Source organism: Pleurodeles waltl, chromosome 4_2 (assembly GCF_031143425.1).
Source record: "Pleurodeles waltl isolate 20211129_DDA chromosome 4_2, aPleWal1.hap1.20221129, whole genome shotgun sequence".
NCBI lineage: Eukaryota > Metazoa > Chordata > Amphibia > Caudata > Salamandridae > Pleurodeles > Pleurodeles waltl.
In genome coordinates, this window is record NC_090443.1 from 967,667,776 (window position 1) to 967,689,148 (window position 21,373).

At 47.3% G+C, this 21,373-nt stretch overlaps 3 pseudogenes; all 3 read left to right on the forward strand.

Moving 5' to 3' along the window:
- Nucleotides 1-3,683: 3,683 nt before the first annotated feature.
- Nucleotides 3,684-3,738, forward strand: LOC138294331 (U7 small nuclear RNA; annotated as a pseudogene).
- Nucleotides 3,739-7,709: 3,971 nt separating this feature from the next.
- LOC138294316 (U7 small nuclear RNA) lies at nucleotides 7,710-7,764 on the forward strand (annotated as a pseudogene).
- A 7,687-nt stretch (nucleotides 7,765-15,451) lies between these two features.
- On the forward strand, nucleotides 15,452-15,506 carry LOC138294324 (U7 small nuclear RNA; annotated as a pseudogene).
- Nucleotides 15,507-21,373: the final 5,867 nt, after the last annotated feature.

Consider the following 21,373-nt stretch of genomic DNA (forward strand, 5'->3'; position numbering starts at 1 on the left):
TATTACTGCTGATCATAATGATTTTATAATAGAAAGTGGGTTATAAAAATGTTTTGTTGGTATTGTTATTATTCTCTATTGATTTTATGCCAGCAGATGGTTTAGTAAAACACAATGGGGTACAGTGAAGCACATTCTTTGCTGAAGACTATACAATTTTTGCTTGGTTTGAAAGCCGAGAGGTTTTAGTCTAGGTTACTTTTATTCTAGATTTGCTGGCAACCAGTATTCTTTATGAGAAGTTGGCTTTCCAGGGATAAATACATGATTACAATGTGCTTAACATGTTCAGCAAAACAGACATCCATAGAGTGAGGTAGTGGACCCGAGACCCACATGCTAATGAAACAGACCACACATACGCAAGCATTATGGGCACTTAAGTGACCATGAACTCGCACACCCAGGGCCTTTTATTGACAGGGTCATCTGGCTGGTGACATCTGGGTTGGATGTTTGTTGAGTGGGTGTAGTCAATGCCCCTAGGAAGGGGCTGCTACATGACGAGTCCAGTAGGTGGGGCCCGACTGGAAACCCAAAGCAGTCCTGGCAGATTTTATCACACCAGTCCCCATCTGCTGCATGTGAGCGAACCTCACCAATACTACGGGAGACTAGGGAGGACCCTCCCTAAAAAAAGTTGGAAAAATGGCATAAATGGTGCTTTCTACAACACTTTCTTCATAAAGATGAGCCCAAGTTTTAAAATGTTTACACAAAGCTCAAGGCAGCTTCTCCGTCTCATTAAGTGGTTTGATCTGGTCAAGTATGCAGAATGGTAAGTTGGCATGGAAGGAATAGCCAACAAATCCATGTTGGTTGTGGGAGTTGATGATATCATTAGCCTAAATCTTCCACCAAGGCAACAGAGCAAGCTGCTAATAAAAAATGCAAGGTTGAGATCTGCAGAGGAAGATCGACACGAGCTGGCCACAAAGGCTCATGCTGATTTGTGCATCTCTTTTTATCAGCCTCCTCCCAGTGACAGTGAAAGTACCTGTAGGAAATTAGCCTCTTTCTAGCATGGTAAACCCCTTTATTCTGCCTGTTATTAGTGTGTTTGACTGTGTTCATTGGGATCCTGCTAACCAGGACCCCAGTGATTATGCTCTCTCCCTTCTAACTTAGTAACTGTACATTTTTCCTCCCAAAGTTGGCATACTGGTCCCCCCATGTAAGTCTCTAGTATATGGTATAGGGCATTGGGGTAGCAGGGGATCACTATGGGCTACAGCAGTTATTCTGCCACCCACAGGGAACCCATGCAAAGGGTTCTGCAGGCCTGCCATTGCAGTCTGCTTGAAATAGGTGTATGCACCCGTTTTCGCTACAGGTCACTGCACCAGTTCACTATAAGTCACCCCTATGGTAGGCCCTCTCAGCCCAGAGGGTAGAGTGCAGGCACCTGTGTGTGACGGCACCCCTGCATTAATAGAGATGCCCCCTCAACCTCCAGGCCCATTTTCCTGGACTTTGGGAGTGCGGGGACGCATCTCCTCCATGGGATCTTCAGGTGATATGTAGCTCTAGTCCCCAGCACTCCTTCCTGCGATGCACAGCCCTCTGAGTGGTTCTCCCGCGCTGCGGGATCCCTTTCTGTAGTTCTGCGTGGGCTCCTTCTGCGACTTCTGTGTCCCCGTCCTGTGTGACTCTGGTGGGTGCTGCCTCTGCTCCTGTGGGCTCTCTCTGTCACTGAGGGCCCCCTCTGACTTCCCCTTCTGGGTTGAGTCCTCCTGGCCCTTGCTGTTCCAATGGCAGCACCACTTTCCCACTAACCACAAATTTGCCTTCGCCAAAGCTTGTTGATGGAATTCCTCCACCGACATCTGTCTGCAATCTACACTACAGCGTGGGGCATCTTCTGCATCCATCAGTCTGGCCTGTCCTTCCTCACAGTTGACCAACTCCTGCAAGTACAGCTGGGTGGGTAGTAGCTCCTACTCCTCCTGGACTCCACTGTGACTTTTGGACTTGGTCCCCTCTCTCCACAGGTCTTCTTCTCCTGGAAACCACCGCTGGTTTCTTGCAGTCTTGTCTGGGTGTCTTCTTTTCCTTCCTTTTGGGTGGTTTGGGGAAAATGCAGTGATTTACTCCTTCTTTCCTAGTCTCTTGGGGGTACTGTGGGCCATATTTATACTTTTTGACGCAAAACTGCGCTAACGCAGTTTTGCGTCAAAAAAATTAGCGCCGGCTAACGCCATTCTGAAGCACCATGCGGGCGCCGTATTTATTCAATGACGTTAGCCGGAGTTAGCCGCCGGCACTGCCTGGTGTGCGTAAAAAAAAATGACGTACACCAGGCAGCGCCGGCGTAGGGGAATATGGAGCTTGGGCGCCAAAAAATGGGGCAAGTCAGGCTGAGGCAAAAATATCGCCTCAACCCGATTTGCGCCATTTTTTTCGACTCCCAACCCCCATTGAAATGACTCCTGTCTTAGCAAAGACAGGAGTCATGCCCCCTTGCCCAATGGCCATGCCCAGGGGACTTCTGTCTCCTGGGCATGGTCATTGGGCATAGTGGCATGTAGGGGGGCACAAATCAGGCCCCCCTATGCCACAAAAAAATAAAAATAAAAATACTTACCTGAACTTACCTTAAGTTCCCTGGGATGGGTTCCTCCATCCTTGGGTGTCCTCCTGGGGTGGGCAAGGGTGGCAGGGGGTGTCCCTGGGGGCAAGGGAGGGCACCTTTGGGCTCCTTCCGAGACCACAGGTCCCTTAACGCCTGCCTTGTCCAGGCGCTAAAAAACGGCGCAAAAGCGGCTGGACGTCATTTTTTTTGACCCGCCCACTCCCGGGCGTGAATTTTGCCCGGGAGTGTAAATACGGCGCACATGCCTCGGAGTCACTTTTTTAGACGGGAACGCCTACCTTGCATATCATTAACGCAAAGTAGGTGTCCACGCTAAAAAATTACGCAAACTCCATGGACTTTGGCGCTAGACGCGTCTAACGCCAAAGTATAAATATGGAGTTAGTTTTGCGTCGGAATTGCGTAAAAAAATACGACGCAATTCCGGCACAAACAGAGTATAAATATTCCCCAGTGTTACTTACCTCTGTGGTTTTCTAGTACTCCCAGCTCCCCTCTACACATTCCACATACCTAGGTGGGCGTCCTGTGTTCACATTCCATTTTATTTGGTACATGGTTTGGGCTCCCCTTAGGGTCACTACTGGTTATCTACTTTTGCACCGTTTTCTTACCTTTTCTATGCCTATTACTGTTTACTAGTGTATATAATTAGTGTATTACTTACCTCCTCCTGGAGGGTTGCCCTTCTATTATTTTCCACGATGGCCGTTTGTTAGCTAATATCTGCTCTGTTCTACGTTTTTTAACCCTGTCCAGCATGGACACCACGCTCTCATTCCAGTGATGTACAAAAAAATGGTGAGGCATTCTGCGCCAGTTAAGCGTTTGGTTTGCTGGCGGCAGATCTTAGGTGGGGCGTGGCCACAGAACAAATATTTGCATATTTTCTCGCAGGGCCAACAACCTTTTTCCTTTGTTTCTATGTGTTAAATTGTCAATACTGTCTTTCGTTAGTACCCTCAGATCTCGGACTTCTTGCCATTCTACTAGAAGTGAATATGGTAAACAAAACAAACAAAAAACGAACAAGTCCTAATAGAAGTGGGTGTTACTTAACTCTACCCTTATGAATTTGAGCCCTTATATTCAAATCACAGTTCTTTAATATTTGTCTAGAAGGTTTTTTTGAAAGACAAGCCACCTATTTATGTATGAACAAAATTATTAAAGCATTTTTAAGTTCTATATTTTATTACTGCTGATCATAATGATTTTATAATAGAAAGTGGGTTATAAATATGTTTTATTGTTATTTATTGATATTATGCCAGCAGATGGTTTAGTAAAACACAATGGGGTACAGTGAAGCACATTCTTTGCTGAAGACTATACAATTTTGGCTTGGTTTGAAAGCCCAGAGGTTTTTTTAGTCTAGGTTACTTTTATTCTAGATTTGCTGGCAACCAGTATTCTTAATGAGAAGTTGGCTTTCCAGGGATAAATACATGATTACAATGTGCTTAACATGTTCAGCAAAACAGACATGCATAGAGTGAGGTAGTGGACCCGACACCCACATGCTAGTGAAACCGACCACACCTACGCAAGCAGTATGGCCACTTAAGTGACCATGAACTCGCACACCCAGGGCCTTTTATTGACAGGGTCATCTGGCTGGTGACATCTGGGTTGGAAGTTTGATGAGTGGGTGTAGTCAATGCCCCTAGGAAGGGGCTGCTACATGACGAGTCCAGTAGTTTGGGCCCGACTGGAAACCCAAAGCAGTCCTGGCAGATTTTATCACACCAGTCCCCATATGCTGCATGTGAGCGAACGTCACCAATACAAGGGGAGACTAGGGAGGACCCTCCCTAAGAAAACTTGGAAAAATGGCATAAATGATGCTTTCTACAACACTTTCTTCATAAAGATGAGCCCAAGTTTTTACATTTTTACACAAAGCTCAAGGCAGCTTCTCCGTCTCATTAAGTGGTTTGATCTGGTCAAGTATGCAGAATGGTAAGTTGGCATGGAAGGAATAGCCAACAAATCCATGTTGGTTGTGGGAGTTGATGATATCATTAGCCTAAATCTTCCACCAAGGCAACAGAGCAAGCTGCTAATAAAAAATGCAAGGTTGAGATCTGCAGAGGAAGATCGACACGAGCTGGCCACAAAGGCTCAAGCTGATTTGTGCATCTCTTTTTATCAGCCTCCTCCCAGTGACAGTGAAAGTACCTGTAGGAAAGTAGCCTCTTTCTAGCATGGTAACCCACATTATTCTGCCTGTTATTAGTGTGTTTGACTGTGTTCATTGGGATCCTGCTAACCAGGACCCCAGTGATTATGCTCTCTCCCTTCTAACTTGGTAACTGTACATTTTTCCTCCCAAAGTTGGCATACTGGTCCCCCCATGTAAGTCTCTAGTATATGGTATAGGGCATTGGGGTAGCAGGGGATCACTATGTGCTACAGCAGTTATTCTGCCACCCACAGGGAACCCATGCAAAGGGTTCTGCAGGGCTGCCATTGCAGTCTGCTTGAAACAGGTGTATGCACCCGTTTTCGCTACAGGTCAGTGCACCAGTTCGCTATAAGTCACCCCTATGGTAGGCCCTCTCAGCCCAGAGGGTAGAATGCAGGTACCTGTGTGTGACGGCACCCCGCATTAGTAGAGATGCCCCCTCAACCTCCAGGCCCATTTTCATGGACTTTGGGAGTGCGGGGACGCCATTTTACGCATGTACTCTACATAGGTCACTACCTATGTCCAGCTACATAATAGTAACTCCGAACCTGGGCATGTTTGGTATCAAACATGTCAAAATCATACACCAATACTGTTGCAAGTATTGGAAGTATGATTCCATGCACTCTGGAGGCTCCTAAGAGGACCCCCCGAATTGCTACCACTAGTCTTACATGGTTTTCCGGGCAGTACAAGCTGCTGCTACCGCTCAGACTGGTTCTGCTCTCCTGATGCTTGATTTGATCAAACCCAAGAAGGCAGAACAAAGGATTTCCTTTGGGAGAAGAAGGTAACACCCTCTACCTTTGTAAATAGGTTTTACTGGCTTGGGAGGGGTAGCCTCCCAAAGCCACTTGTATGCGTTGAAGGGCACATTTGGTGCCGTCCGTGCATAAACACGTGCCCACCAGTTCAGAGACCCCCAGTCCCTGGTCTGGCACGGAACTGGACAATGGAAAGAGGAGTGATCACTCCCCTGTCCTTGCTCAGTGCTGCTCCAGAGGGTCCCTGGGTTCTGCCATCTTGTTTCCAAGGTTGTCAGGGAACTCGGGAGCATCTGAGTGGCCAGGTCCGGCAGCTGACGTCAGAGCCCCCTCCTGATAGGTGCTTACCTGGCTAGGTGACCAATCCCCCTTTCAGGGCTATGTAGGGTCTCTCTCTTGCGTGGGTCCTCAGCTTCGGCTTGCAAGATTCCAGTAGGACTCCTCTGCAACCTCCACTTCGGCTTCTGGCCTTCAGAACTGCAACTGCAACCTCCAGGACCCGACAACCTGCCTCCAAGAAGAAGACCTCTTCTACAACATTGTTTCCAGGGCTCCTGCCAGCAACTGCAACATGTCCACCGGCTATGCATCCACTGAGGGTAGCGTGTTTTCAGTTGCACAGGAACAATAAAGGAATCTCCCTTGGAGTAAAGGAGTCACTCCCCTGCATCCGCAGGCACCTGTTGCAATGACAACCGGCTGCGTGGATCTCCTTTCCTCCTGAGCTGCATGGATCCTGAATCACAGGTGGTGGTCCGGAGTATTCCTCTTGGTCCTCTCTACTAGCTATCAACTTTGGTGGAGGTAAGTTCTTGCCTTCCCACGCAGGACAGTACTCCCTTTCAGTGAGTCTCTTACAGCTGCCACTGCTTCTTTGCATCTCCTCCAAGGGATCTTCAGGTGATATGTAGCTCTAGTCCCCAGCACTCCTTCCTGCGACGCACAGCCCTCTGAGTGGTTCTCCTGCGGCGCAGCATCCCTTTCTGTAGTTCTGCGTGGGCTCCTTCTGCGACTTCTGTGTCCCCGTCCTGTGGGACTCCGGTGGGTGCTGCCTCTGCTCCTGTGGGCTCCCTCTGTCACTGAGGGCCCCCTCTGACTTCCCCTTCTGGGTTGAGTCCTCCTGGCCCTTGCTGTTCCGAGGGCAGCACCACTTTCCCACTAACCACAAATTTGCCTTCGCCAAAGCTTGTTGATGGAATTCCTCCACCGACATCTGTCTGCAATCTACACTACAGCGTGGGGCATCTTCTGCATCCATCAGTCCGGCCTGTCCTTCCTCACAGTTGACCAACTCCTGCAAGTACAGCTGGGTGGGTAGTAGCTCCTACTCCTCCTGGACTCCACTGTGACTTTTGGACTTGGTCCCCTCTCTCCACAGGTCTTCTTCTCCTGGAAACCACTGCTGGTTTCTTGCAGTCTTGTCTGGGTGACTTCTTTTCTTCTTTTCCTTCCTTTTGGGTGGTTTGGGGAAAATCCAGTGATTTACTCCTTCTTTCCTAGTCTCTTGGGGGTACTGTGTTACTTACCTCTGTGGTTTTATAGTACTCCCAGCTCCCCTCTACACATTCCACATACCTAGGTGGGCGTCCTGTGTTCACATTCCATTTTATTTGGTATATGGTTTGGGCTCCCCTTAGGGTCACTACTGGTTATCTACATTTGCACCGTTTTCTTACCTTTTCTATGCCTATTACTGTTTACTAGTGTATATAATTAGTGTATTACTTACCTCCTACTGGAGGGTTGCCCTTCTATTATTTTCCGCGATGGCCGTTTGTTAGCTAATATCTGCTCTCTTCTACGTTTTTTAACCCTGTCCAGCATGGATACCACGCCTCTCATTCCAGTGACGTACAAAGAAATGGTGAGGCATTCTGCGACAGTTAAGCGTTTGGTTTGCTGGCGGCAGATCTTAGGTGTGGCGTGGCCACAGAACAAATATTTGCATATTTTCTCGCAGGGCCAACAACCTTTTTCCTTTGTTTCTATGTGTTAAATTGTCAATACTGTCTTTCGTTAGTACCCTCAGATCTCTGACTTCTTGCCATTCTACTAGAAGTGAATATGGTAAATAAATTGGGGAAAAAAAACAAAAAAAAACAAGTCCTAATAGAAGTGGGTGTTACTTAACTCTACCCTTATGAATTTGAGCCCTTATATTCAAATCACAGTTCTTTACTATTTGTCTAGAAGGTTTTTCTGAAAGAGAAGCCACCTATTTATATATGAACAATAGTATTAAAGCATTTTTAAGGACCTATATTCTAGATTTTATTACTGCTGATCATAACGATTTTTTAATAGAAAGTGGGTTATAAATATGTTTTGTTGGTATTGTTATTGTTAACTATTGATATTATGCCAGCAGATGGTTTAGTAAAACACAATGGGGTACAGTGAAGCACATTCTTTGCTGAAGACTATACAATTTTGGCTTGGTTTGAAAGCCCAGAGGTTTTAGTCTAGGTTACTTTTATTCTAGATTTGCTGGCAACCTGTATTCTTTATGAGAAGTTGGCTTTCCAGGGATAAATACATGATTACAATGTGCTTAACATGTTCAGCAAAACAGACATGCATAGAGTGAGGTAGTGGACCCGAGACCCACATGCTAATGAAACAGACCACACATACGCAAGCAGTATGGACACTTAAGTGACCATGAACTCGCACACCCAGGGCCTTTTATTGACAGCGTCATCTGGCTGGTGACATCTGGGTTGGATGTTTGTTGAGTGGGTGTAGTCAATGCCCCTAGGAAGGGGCTGCTACATGACGAGTCCAGTAGGTTGGGCCCGACTGGAAACCCAAAGCAGTTCTGGCAGATTTTATCACACCAGTCCCCATATGCTGCATGTGAGCGAACCTCACCAATACAAGGGGAGACTAGGGAGGACCCTCCCTAAGAAAACTTGGAAAAATGGCATAAATGGTGCTTTCTACAACACTTTCTTCATAAAGATGAGCCCAAGTTTTTAAATTTTTACACAAAGCTCAAGGCAGCTTCTCCGTCTCATTAAGTGGTTTGATCTGGTCAAGTATGCAGAATGGTAAGTTGGCATTGAAGGAATAGCCAACAAATCCATGTTGGTTGTGGGAGTTGATGATATCATTAGCCTAAATCTTCCACCAAGGTAACAGACCAAGCTTCTAATAAAAAATGCAAGGTTGAGATCTGCAGAGGAAGATCGAGACGAGCTGGCCACAAAGGCTAATGCTGATTTGTGCATCTCTTTTGATCAGCCTCCTCCCAGTGACAGTGAAAGTACCTGTAGGAAAGTAGCCTCTTTCTAGCATGGTAACCCCCATTATTCTGCCTGTCATTAGTGTGTTTGACTGTGTTCATTGGAATCCTGCTAACCAGGACCCCAGTGATTATGCTCTCTCCCTTCTAACTTGGTAACTGTATATTTTTCCTCCCAAAGTTGGCATACTGGTCCCCCCATGTAAGTCTCTAGTATATGGTATAGGGCATTGGGGTAGCAGGGGATCACTATGGGCTACAGCAGTTATTCTGCCACCCACAGGGAACCCATGCAAAGGGTTCTGCAGGCCTGCCATTGCAGTCTGCTTGAAACAGGTGTATGCACCCGTTTTCGCTACAGGTCAGTGCACCAGTTCGCTATAAGTCACCCCTATGGTAGGCCCTCTCAGCCCAGAGGGTAGAATGCAGGTACCTGTGTGTGACGGCACCCCGCATTAGTAGAGATGCCCCCTCAACCTCCAGGCCCATTTTCATGGACTTTGGGAGTGCGGGGACGCCATTTTACGCATGTACTCTACATAGGTCACTACCTATGTCCAGCTACATAATAGTAACTCCGAACCTGGGCATGTTTGGTATCAAACATGTCAAAATCATACACCAATACTGTTGCAAGTATTGGAAGTATGATTCCATGCACTCTGGAGGCTCCTAAGAGGACCCCCCGAAATGCTACCACTAGTCTTACATGGTTTTCCGGGCAGTACAAGCTGCTGCTACCGCTCAGACTGGTATCTGCTCTCCTGCTGCTTGATTTGATCAAACCCAAGAAGGCAGAACAAAGGATTTCCTTTGGGAGAGGAAGGTAACACCCTCTCCCTTTGTAAATAGGTTTTACTGGCTTTGGAGGGCTAGCCTTACCAAAGCCACTTGTATGCGTTGAAGGGCACATTTGGTGCCGTCCGGGCATAAACACGTGCCCACCAGTTCAGGGACCCCCAGTCCCTGGTCTGGCACGAAACTGGACAATGGAAAGAGGAGTGATCACTTCCCTGTCCATGCTCAGTTCTGCTCCAGAGGGTCCCTGGGTTCTGCCATCTTGTTTCCAAGGTGGTCAGGGAACTCGGGAGCATCTGAGTGGCCAGGTCAGGCAGCTGACGTCAGAGCCCCCTCCTGATAGGTGCTTACCTAGCTAGGTGACCAATCCCCCTTTCAGGGCTATGTAGGGTCTTTCTCTTGCATGGGTCCTCAGCTTCGGCTTGCAAGATTCCAGTAGGACTCCTCGCAACCTCCACTTCGGCTTCTGGCCTTCAGAACTGCAACTGCAACCTCCAGCACCCGACAACCTGCCTCCAAGAAGAAGACCTCTTCTACAACATTGTTTCCAGGGCTCTTGCCAGCAACTGCAACATGTCCACCGGCTATGCATCCACTGAGGGCAGCGTGTTTTCAGTCTGCACTAGGACAAAAAAGGAATCTCTCTTGGAGTGAAGGAGCAACTCCCCTGCATCCGCAGGCACCTGTTGCAATGACAACCGGCTGCGTGGATCTCCTTTCCTCCTGAGCTGCATGGATCCTGCATCACAGGTCGTGGTCCGGAGTAGTCCTCTTGGTCCTCTCTACTAGCTATCCAACTGTGGTGGAGGTAAGTTCTTGCCTTCCCACGCAGGACAGTACTCCCTTTCACTGAGTCTCTTAGAGCTGCCACTGCTTCTTTGCATCTCCTCCAAGGGATCTTCAGGTGATATGTAGCTCTAGTCCCCTTCTGCGTGGGCTCCTTCTGCGACTTCTGTGTCAGGTGGGTGCTGCCTCTGCTCCTGTGGGCTCTCTCTGTCACTGAGGGCCCCCTCTGACTTCCCCTTCTGGGTTGAGTCCTCCTGGCCCTTGCTGTTCCGAGGGCAGCACCACTTTCCCACTAACCACAAATTTGCCTTCGCCAAAGCTTGTTGATGGAATTCCGCCACCGACATCTGTCTGCAATCTGCACTACAGCGTGGGGCATCTTCTTCATCCATCACTCTGGCCTGTCCTTCCTCACAGTTGACCAACTCCTGCAAGTACAGCTGGGTGGGTAGTAGCTCCTACTCCTCCTGGCCTCCACTGTGAGTTTTGGACTTGGTCCCCTCTCTCCACAGGTCTTCTTCTCCTGGAAACCACCGCTGGTTTCTTGCAGTCTTGTCTGGGTGTCTTCTTTTCTTCTTTTCCTTCCTTTTGGGTGGTTTGGGTAAAATCCAGTGATTTACTCCTTCTTTCCTAGTCTCTTGGGGGTACTGTGTTACTTACCTCTGTGGTTTTCTAGTACTCCCAGCTCCCCTCTACACATTCCACATAACTATGTGGGCGTCCTGTGTTCACATTCCGTTTTATTTGGTATATGGTTTGGGCTCCCCTTAGGGTCACTACTGGTTATCTACATTTGCACCGTTTTCTTACCTTTTCTATGCCTATTACTGTTTACTAGTGTATATAATTAGTGTATTACTTACCTCCTACTGGAGGGTTGCCCTTCGATTATTTTCCGCGATGGCCGTTTGTTAGCTAATATCTGCTCTGTTCTAAGTTTTTTAGCCCTGTCCAGCATGGACACCACGCTCTCATTCCAGTGACGTACAAAGAAATGGTGAGGCATTCTGCGCCAGTTAAGCGTTTGGTTTTCTGGCGGCAGATCTTAGGTGGGGCGTGGCCACAGAACAAATATTTGCATATTTTCTCGCAGGGCCCACAACCTATTTCCTTTGTTTCTATATGTTAAATTGTCAATACTGTCTTTCGTTAGTACCCTCAGATCTCTGACTTCTTGCCATTTTACTAGAAGTGAATATGGTTAAAAAAACAAAAAAGAACAAGTCCTAATAGAAGTGGGTGTTACTTAGCTCTACCCTTATGAATTTGAGGCCTTATATTCACATCACAGTTCTTTATTATTTGTTTAGAAGGTTTTTTGGAAAAAGAAGCCTCCTATTTATGTACCAACAATAATATTAAAGCATTTTTAAGGATCTTTATTCTAGATTTTATTACTGCTGATCATAATGATTTTATAATTGAAAGTGGGTTATAAATATGTTTTGTTGGTATTGTTATTATTCTCTATTGATTTTATGCCAGCAGATGGTTTAGTAAAACACAATGGGGTACAGTGAAGCACATTCTTTGCTGAAGACTATACAATTTTTGCTTGGTTTGAAAGCCGAGAGGTTTTAGTCTAGGTTACTTTTATTCTAGATTTGCTGGCAACCAGTATTCTTTATGAGAAGTTGGCTTTCCAGGGATAAATACATGATTACAATGTGCTTAACATGTTCAGCAAAACAGACATCCATAGAGTGAGGTAGTGGACCCGAGACCCACATGCTAATGAAACAGACCACACATACGCAAGCATTATGGGCACTTAAGTGACCATGAACTCGCACACCCAGGGCCTTTTATTGACAGGGTCATCTGGCTGGTGACATCTGGGTTGGATGTTTGTTGAGTGGGTGTAGTCAATGCCCCTAGGAAGGGGCTGCTACATGACGAGTCCAGTAGGTTGGGCCCGACTGGAAACCCAAAGCAGTCCTGGCAGATTTTATCACACCAGTCCCCATCTGCTGCATGTGAGCGAACCTCACCAATACTACGGGAGACTAGGGAGGACCCTCCCTAAAAAAAGTTGGAAAAATGGCATAAATGGTGCTTTCTACAACACTTTCTTCATAAAGATGAGCCCAAGTTTTAAAATGTTTACACAAAGCTCAAGGCAGCTTCTCCGTCTCATTAAGTGGTTTGATCTGGTCAAGTATGCAGAATGGTAAGTTGGCATGGAAGGAATAGCCAACAAATCCATGTTGGTTGTGGGAGTTGATGATATCATTAGCCTAAATCTTCCACCAAGGCAACAGAGCAAGCTGCTAATAAAAAATGCAAGGTTGAGATCTGCAGAGGAAGATCGACACGAGCTGGCCACAAAGGCTCATGCTGATTTGTGCATCTCTTTTTATCAGCCTCCTCCCAGTGACAGTGAAAGTACCTGTAGGAAATTAGCCTCTTTCTAGCATGGTAAACCCCTTTATTCTGCCTGTTATTAGTGTGTTTGACTGTGTTCATTGGGATCCTGCTAACCAGGACCCCAGTGATTATGCTCTCTCCCTTCTAACTTAGTAACTGTACATTTTTCCTCCCAAAGTTGGCATACTGGTCCCCCCATGTAAGTCTCTAGTATATGGTATAGGGCATTGGGGTAGCAGGGGATCACTATGGGCTACAGCAGTTATTCTGCCACCCACAGGGAACCCATGCAAAGGGTTCTGCAGGCCTGCCATTGCAGTCTGCTTGAAATAGGTGTATGCACCCGTTTTCGCTACAGGTCACTGCACCAGTTCACTATAAGTCACCCCTATGGTAGGCCCTCTCAGCCCAGAGGGTAGAGTGCAGGCACCTGTGTGTGACGGCACCCCTGCATTAATAGAGATGCCCCCTCAACCTCCAGGCCCATTTTCCTGGACTTTGGGAGTGCGGGGACGCATCTCCTCCATGGGATCTTCAGGTGATATGTAGCTCTAGTCCCCAGCACTCCTTCCTGCGATGCACAGCCCTCTGAGTGGTTCTCCCGCGCTGCGGGATCCCTTTCTGTAGTTCTGCGTGGGCTCCTTCTGCGACTTCTGTGTCCCCGTCCTGTGTGACTCTGGTGGGTGCTGCCTCTGCTCCTGTGGGCTCTCTCTGTCACTGAGGGCCCCCTCTGACTTCCCCTTCTGGGTTGAGTCCTCCTGGCCCTTGCTGTTCCAATGGCAGCACCACTTTCCCACTAACCACAAATTTGCCTTCGCCAAAGCTTGTTGATGGAATTCCTCCACCGACATCTGTCTGCAATCTACACTACAGCGTGGGGCATCTTCTGCATCCATCAGTCTGGCCTGTCCTTCCTCACAGTTGACCAACTCCTGCAAGTACAGCTGGGTGGGTAGTAGCTCCTACTCCTCCTGGACTCCACTGTGACTTTTGGACTTGGTCCCCTCTCTCCACAGGTCTTCTTCTCCTGGAAACCACCGCTGGTTTCTTGCAGTCTTGTCTGGGTGTCTTCTTTTCCTTCCTTTTGGGTGGTTTGGGGAAAATGCAGTGATTTACTCCTTCTTTCCTAGTCTCTTGGGGGTACTGTGGGCCATATTTATACTTTTTGACGCAAAACTGCGCTAACGCAGTTTTGCGTCAAAAAAATTAGCGCCGGCTAACGCCATTCTGAAGCACCATGCGGGCGCCGTATTTATTCAATGACGTTAGCCGGAGTTAGCCGCCGGCACTGCCTGGTGTGCGTAAAAAAAAATGACGTACACCAGGCAGCGCCGGCGTAGGGGAATATGGAGCTTGGGCGCCAAAAAATGGGGCAAGTCAGGCTGAGGCAAAAATATCGCCTCAACCCGATTTGCGCCATTTTTTTCGACTCCCAACCCCCATTGAAATGACTCCTGTCTTAGCAAAGACAGGAGTCATGCCCCCTTGCCCAATGGCCATGCCCAGGGGACTTCTGTCTCCTGGGCATGGTCATTGGGCATAGTGGCATGTAGGGGGGCACAAATCAGGCCCCCCTATGCCACAAAAAAATAAAAATAAAAATACTTACCTGAACTTACCTTAAGTTCCCTGGGATGGGTTCCTCCATCCTTGGGTGTCCTCCTGGGGTGGGCAAGGGTGGCAGGGGGTGTCCCTGGGGGCAAGGGAGGGCACCTCTGGGCTCCTTCCGAGACCACAGGTCCCTTAACGCCTGCCTTGTCCAGGCGCTAAAAAACGGCGCAAAAGCGGCTGGACGTCATTTTTTTTGACCCGCCCACTCCCGGGCGTGAATTTTGCCCGGGAGTGTAAATACGGCGCACATGCCTCGGAGTCACTTTTTTAGACGGGAACGCCTACCTTGCATATCATTAACGCAAAGTAGGTGTCCACGCTAAAAAATTACGCAAACTCCATGGACTTTGGCGCTAGACGCGTCTAACGCCAAAGTATAAATATGGAGTTAGTTTTGCGTCGGAATTGCGTAAAAAAATACGACGCAATTCCGGCACAAACAGAGTATAAATATTCCCCAGTGTTACTTACCTCTGTGGTTTTCTAGTACTCCCAGCTCCCCTCTACACATTCCACATACCTAGGTGGGCGTCCTGTGTTCACATTCCATTTTATTTGGTACATGGTTTGGGCTCCCCTTAGGGTCACTACTGGTTATCTACTTTTGCACCGTTTTCTTACCTTTTCTATGCCTATTACTGTTTACTAGTGTATATAATTAGTGTATTACTTACCTCCTCCTGGAGGGTTGCCCTTCTATTATTTTCCACGATGGCCGTTTGTTAGCTAATATCTGCTCTGTTCTACGTTTTTTAACCCTGTCCAGCATGGACACCACGCTCTCATTCCAGTGATGTACAAAAAAATGGTGAGGCATTCTGCGCCAGTTAAGCGTTTGGTTTGCTGGCGGCAGATCTTAGGTGGGGCGTGGCCACAGAACAAATATTTGCATATTTTCTCGCAGGGCCAACAACCTTTTTCCTTTGTTTCTATGTGTTAAATTGTCAATACTGTCTTTCGTTAGTACCCTCAGATCTCGGACTTCTTGCCATTCTACTAGAAGTGAATATGGTAAACAAAACAAACAAAAAACGAACAAGTCCTAATAGAAGTGGGTGTTACTTAACTCTACCCTTATGAATTTGAGCCCTTATATTCAAATCACAGTTCTTTAATATTTGTCTAGAAGGTTTTTCTGAAAGACAAGCCACCTATTTATGTATGAACAAAATTATTAAAGCATTTTTAAGTTCTATATTTTATTAGTGCTGATCATAATGATTTTATAATAGAAAGTGGGTTATAAATATGTTTTATTGTTATTTATTGATATTATGCCAGCAGATGGTTTAGTAAAACACAATGGGGTACAGTGAAGCACATTCTTTGCTGAAGACTATACAATTTTGGCTTGGTTTGAAAGCCCAGAGGTTTTAGTCTAGGTTACTTTTATTCTAGATTTGCTGGCAACCAGTATTCTTAATGAGAAGTTGGCTTTCCAGGGATAAATACATGATTACAATGTGCTTAACATGTTCAGCAAAACAGACATGCATAGAGTGAGGTAGTGGACCCGACACCCACATGCTAGTGAAACCGACCACACCTACGCAAGCAGTATGGCCACTTAAGTGACCATGAACTCGCACACCCAGGGCCTTTTATTGACAGGGTCATCTGGCTGGTGACATCTGGGTTGGAAGTTTGATGAGTGGGTGTAGTCAATGCCCCTAGGAAGGGGCTGCTACATGACGAGTCCAGTAGTTTGGGCCCGACTGGAAACCCAAAGCAGTCCTGGCAGATTTTATCACACCAGTCCCCATATGCTGCATGTGAGCGAACGTCACCAATACAAGGGGAGACTAGGGAGGACCCTCCCTAAGAAAACTTGGAAAAATGGCATAAATGATGCTTTCTACAACACTTTCTTCATAAAGATGAGCCCAAGTTTTTACATTTTTACACAAAGCTCAAGGCAGCTTCTCCGTCTCATTAAGTGGTTTGATCTGGTCAAGTATGCAGAATGGTAAGTTGGCATGGAAGGAATAGCCAACAAATCCATGTTGGTTGTGGGAGTTGATGATATCATTAGCCTAAATCTTCCACCAAGGCAACAGAGCAAGCTGCTAATAAAAAATGCAAGGTTGAGATCTGCAGAGGAAGATCGACACGAGCTGGCCACAAAGGCTCAAGCTGATTTGTGCATCTCTTTTTATCAGCCTCCTCCCAGTGACAGTGAAAGTACCTGTAGGAAAGTAGCCTCTTTCTAGCATGGTAACCCACATTATTCTGCCTGTTATTAGTGTGTTTGACTGTGTTCATTGGGATCCTGCTAACCAGGACCCCAGTGATTATGCTCTCTCCCTTCTAACTTGGTAACTGTACATTTTTCCTCCCAAAGTTGGCATACTGGTCCCCCCATGTAAGTCTCTAGTATATGGTATAGGGCATTGGGGTAGCAGGGGATCACTATGGGCTACAGCAGTTATTCTGCCACCCACAGGGAACCCATGCAAAGGGTTCTGCAGGGCTGCCATTGCAGTCTGCTTGAAACAGGTGTATGCACCCGTTGTCGCTACAGGTCAGTGCACCAGTTCGCTATAAGTCACCCCTATGGTAGGCCCTCTCAGCCCAGAGGGTAGAATGCAGGTACCTGTGTGTGACGCCACCCCTGCATTAGTAGAGATGCCCCCTCAACCTCCAGGCCCATTTTCCAGGACTTTGGGAGTGCAGGGACGCCATTTTACGCATGTACTCGACATAGGTCACTACCTATGTCCAGCTACATAATAGTAACTCCGAACCTGGGCATGTTTGGTATCAAACATGTCAAAATCATACACCAATACTGTTGCAAGTATTGGAAGTATGATTCCATGCACTCTGGAGGCTCCTAAGAGGACCCCCCGAATTGCTACCACTAGTCTTACATGGTTTTCCGGGCAGTACAAGCAGCTGCTACCGCTCAGACTGGTTTCTGCTCTCCTGCTGCTTGATTTGGTCAAACCCAAGAAGGCAGAACAAAGGATTTCCTTTGGGAGAGGAAGGTAACACCCTCTCCCTTTGTAAATAGGTTTTACTGGCTTGGGAGGGGTAGCCTCCCAATGCCACTTGTATGCATTGAAGGGCACATTTGGTGCCGTCCGTGCATAAACACGTGCCCACCAGTTCAGGGACCCCCAGTCCCTGGTCTGGCACGAAACTGGACAATGGAAAGAGGAGTGATCACTCCCCTGTCCATGCTCAGTTCTGCTCCAGAGGGTCCCTGGGTTCTGCCATCTTGTTTCCAAGGTGGTCAGGGAACTCGGGAGCATCTGAGTGGCCAGGTCCGGCAGCTGACGTCAGAGCCCCCTCCTGATAGGTGCTTACCTGGCTAGGTGACCAATCCCCCTTTCAGGGCTATGTAGGTTCTCTCTCTTCCGTGGGTCCTCAGCTTCGGCTTGCAAGATTCCAGTAGGACTCCTCTGCAACCTCCACTTCGGCTTCTGGCCTTCAGAACTGCAACTGCAACCTCCAGGACCCGACAACCTGCCTCCAAGAAGAAGGCCTCTTCTACAACATTGTTTCCAGGGCTCCTGCCAGCAACTGCAACATGTCCACCGGATATGCATCCACTGAGGGCAGCGTGTTTTCAGTCTGCACTAGGATACAAAAGGAATCTCCCTTGGAGTGAAGGAGTCACTCCCCTGCATCCGCAGGCACCTGTTGCAATGACAACCGGCTGCGTGGATCTCCTTTCCTCCTGAGCTGCATGGATCCTGCATCACAGGTGGTGGTCTGGAGTAGTCCTCTTGGTCCTCTCTACTAGCTATCCCACTTTGGTGAAGGTAAGTTCTTGCCTTCCCAAGCAGGACAGTACTCCCTTTCACTGAGTCTCCTACAGCTGCCACTGCTTCTTTGCATCTCCTCCAAGGGATCTTCTGGTGATATGTAGCTCTAGTCCCCAGCACTCCTTCCTGCGACGCACAGCCCTCTGAGTGGTTCTCCTGTGGCGCGGAATCCCTTTCTGTAGTTCTGCGTGGGCTCCTTCTGCGACTTCTGTGTCCCCGTCCTGTGGGACTCCGGTGGGTGCTGCCTCTGCTCCTGTGGGCTCTCTCTGTCACTGAGGGCCCCCTCTGACTTCCCCTTCTGGGTTGAGTCCTCCTGGCCCTTGCTGTTCCGAGGGCAGCACCACTTTCCCACTAACCACAAATTTGCCTTCGCCAAAGCTTGTTGATGGAATTCCTCCACCGACATCTGTCTGCAATCTACACTACAGCGTGGGGCATCTTCTGCATCCATCAGTGTGGCCTGTCCTTCCTCACAGTTGACCAACTCCTGCAAGTACAGCTGGGTGGGTAGTAGCTCCTACTCCTCCTGGACTCTACTGTGACTTTTGGACTTGGTCCCCTCTCTCCACAGGTCTTCTTCTCCTGGAAACCACCGCTGGTTTCTTGCAGTCTTGTCTGGGTGTCTTCTTTTAATCTTTTCCTTCCTTTTGGGTGGTTTGGGGAAAATCCAGTGATTTACTCCTTCTTTCCTGGTCTCTTGGGGGTACTGTGTTACTTACCTCTGTGGTTTTCTAGTACTCCCAGCTCCCCTCTGCACATTCCACATACCTAGGTGGGCGTCCTGTGTTCACATTCCATTTTATTTGGTATATGGTTCGGGCTCCCCTTAGGGTCACTACTGGTTATCGACATTTGCACCGTTTTCTTACCTTTTCTATGCCTATTACTGTTTACAAGTGTATATAATTAGTGTATTACTTACCTCCTACTGGAGGGTTGCCCTTCTATTATTTTCCGCGATGGCCGTTTGTTAGCTAATATCTGCTCTGTTCTACGTTTTTTAACCCTGTCCAGCATGGACACCACGCTCTCATTCCAGTGATGTACAAAAAAATGGTGAGGCATTCTGCGCCAGTTAAGCGTTTGGTTTGCTGGCGGCAGATCTTAGGTGGGGCGTGGCCACAGAACGAATATTTGCATATTTTCTCGCAGGGCCAACAACGTTTTTCCTTTGTTTCTATGTGTTAAATTGTCAATACTGTCTTTCGTTAGTACCCTCAGATCTCGGACTTCTTGCCATTCTACTAGAAGTGAATATGGTAAACAAAACAAACAAAAAACGAACAAGTCCTAATAGAAGTGGGTGTTACTTAACTCTACCCTTAGGAATTTGCGCCCTTATATTCAAATCACAGTTCTTTACTATTTGTTGAGAAGGTTTTTCTGTAAGAGAAGCTATCTATTTATGTATGAACAATAGTATTAAAGCATTTTTAAGTACTATATTTTATTACTGCTGATCATAATGATTTTATAATAGAAAGTGGGTTATAAATATGTTTTATTGTTATTTATTGATATTATGCCAGCAGATGGTTTAGTAAAACACAATGGGGTACAGTGAAGCACATTCTTTGCTGAAGACTATACAATTTTGGCTTGGCTTGAAAGCCCAGAGGTTTTAGTCTAGGTTACTTTTATTCTAGATTTGCTGGCAACCAGTATTCTTAATGAGAAGTTGGCTTTCCAGGGATAAATACATGATTACAATGTGCTTAACATGTTCAGCAAAACAGACATGCATAGAGTGAGGTAGTGGACCCGAGACCCACATGCTAATGAAACCGACCACACATACGCAAGCAGTATGGCCACTTAAGTGACCATGAACTCGCACACCCAGGGCCTTTTATTGACAGGGTCATCTGGCTGGTGACATCTGGGTTGGAAGTTTGATGAGTGGGTGTAGTCAATGCCCCTAGGAAGGGGCTGCTACATGACGAGTCCAGTAGTTTGGGCCCGACTGGAAACCCAAAGCAGTCCTGGCAGATTTTATCACACCAGTCCCCATATGCTGCATGTGAGGGAACCTCACCAATACAAGGGGAGACTAGGGAGGACCCTCCCTAAGAAAACTTGGAAAAATGGCATAAATGATGCTTTCTACAACACTTTCTTCATAAAGATGAGCCCAAGTTTTTACATTTTTACACAAAGCTCAAGGCAGCTTCTCCGTCTCATTAAGTGGTTTGATCTGGTCAAGTATGCAGAATGGTAAGTTGGCATGGAAGGAATAGCCAACAAATCCATGTTGGTTGTGGGAGTTGATGATATCATTAGCCTAAATCTTCCACCAAGGCAACAGAGCAAGCTGCTAATAAAAAATGCAAGGTTGAGATCTGCAGAGGAAGAGCGACACGAGCTGGCCACAAAGGCTCAAGCTGATTTGTGCATCTCTTTTTATCAGCCTCCTCCCAGTGACAGTGAAAGTACCTGTAGGAAAGTAGACTCTTTCTAGCACGGTAACCCACATTATTCTGCCTGTTATTAGTGTGTTTGACTGTGTTCATTGGGATCCTGCTAACCAGGACCCCAGTGATTATGCTCTCTCCCTTCTAACTTGGTAACTGTATATTTTTCCTCCCAAAGTTGGCATACTGGTCCCCCCATGTAAGTCTCTAGTATATGGTATAGGGCATTGGGGTAGCAGGGGATCACTATGGGCTACAGCAGTTATTCTGCCACCCACAGGGAACCCATGCAAAGGGTTCTGCAGGCCTGCCATTGCAGTCTGCTTGAAACAGGTGTATGCACCCGTTTTCGCTACAGGTCAGTGCACCAGTTCGCTATAAGTCACCCCTATGGTAGGCCCTCTCAGCCCAGAGGGTAGAATGCAGGTACCTGTGTGTGACGGCACCCCGCATTAGTAGAGATGCCCCCTCAACCTCCAGGCCCATTTTCATGGACTTTGGGAGTGCGGGGACGCCATTTTACGCATGTACTCTACATAGGTCACTGCCTATGTCCAGCTACATAATAGTAACTCCGAACCTGGGCATGTTTGGTATCAAACATGTCAAAATCATACACCAATACTGTTGCAAGTATTGGAAGTATGATTCCATGCACTCTGGAGGCTCCTAAGAGGACCCCCCGAAATGCTACCACTAGTCTTACATGGTTTTCCGGGCAGTACAAGCTGCTGCTACCGCTCAGACTGGTATCTGCTCTCCTGCTGCTTGATTTGATCAAACCCAAGAAGGCAGAACAAAGGATTTCCTTTGGGAGAGGAAGGTAACACCCTCTCCC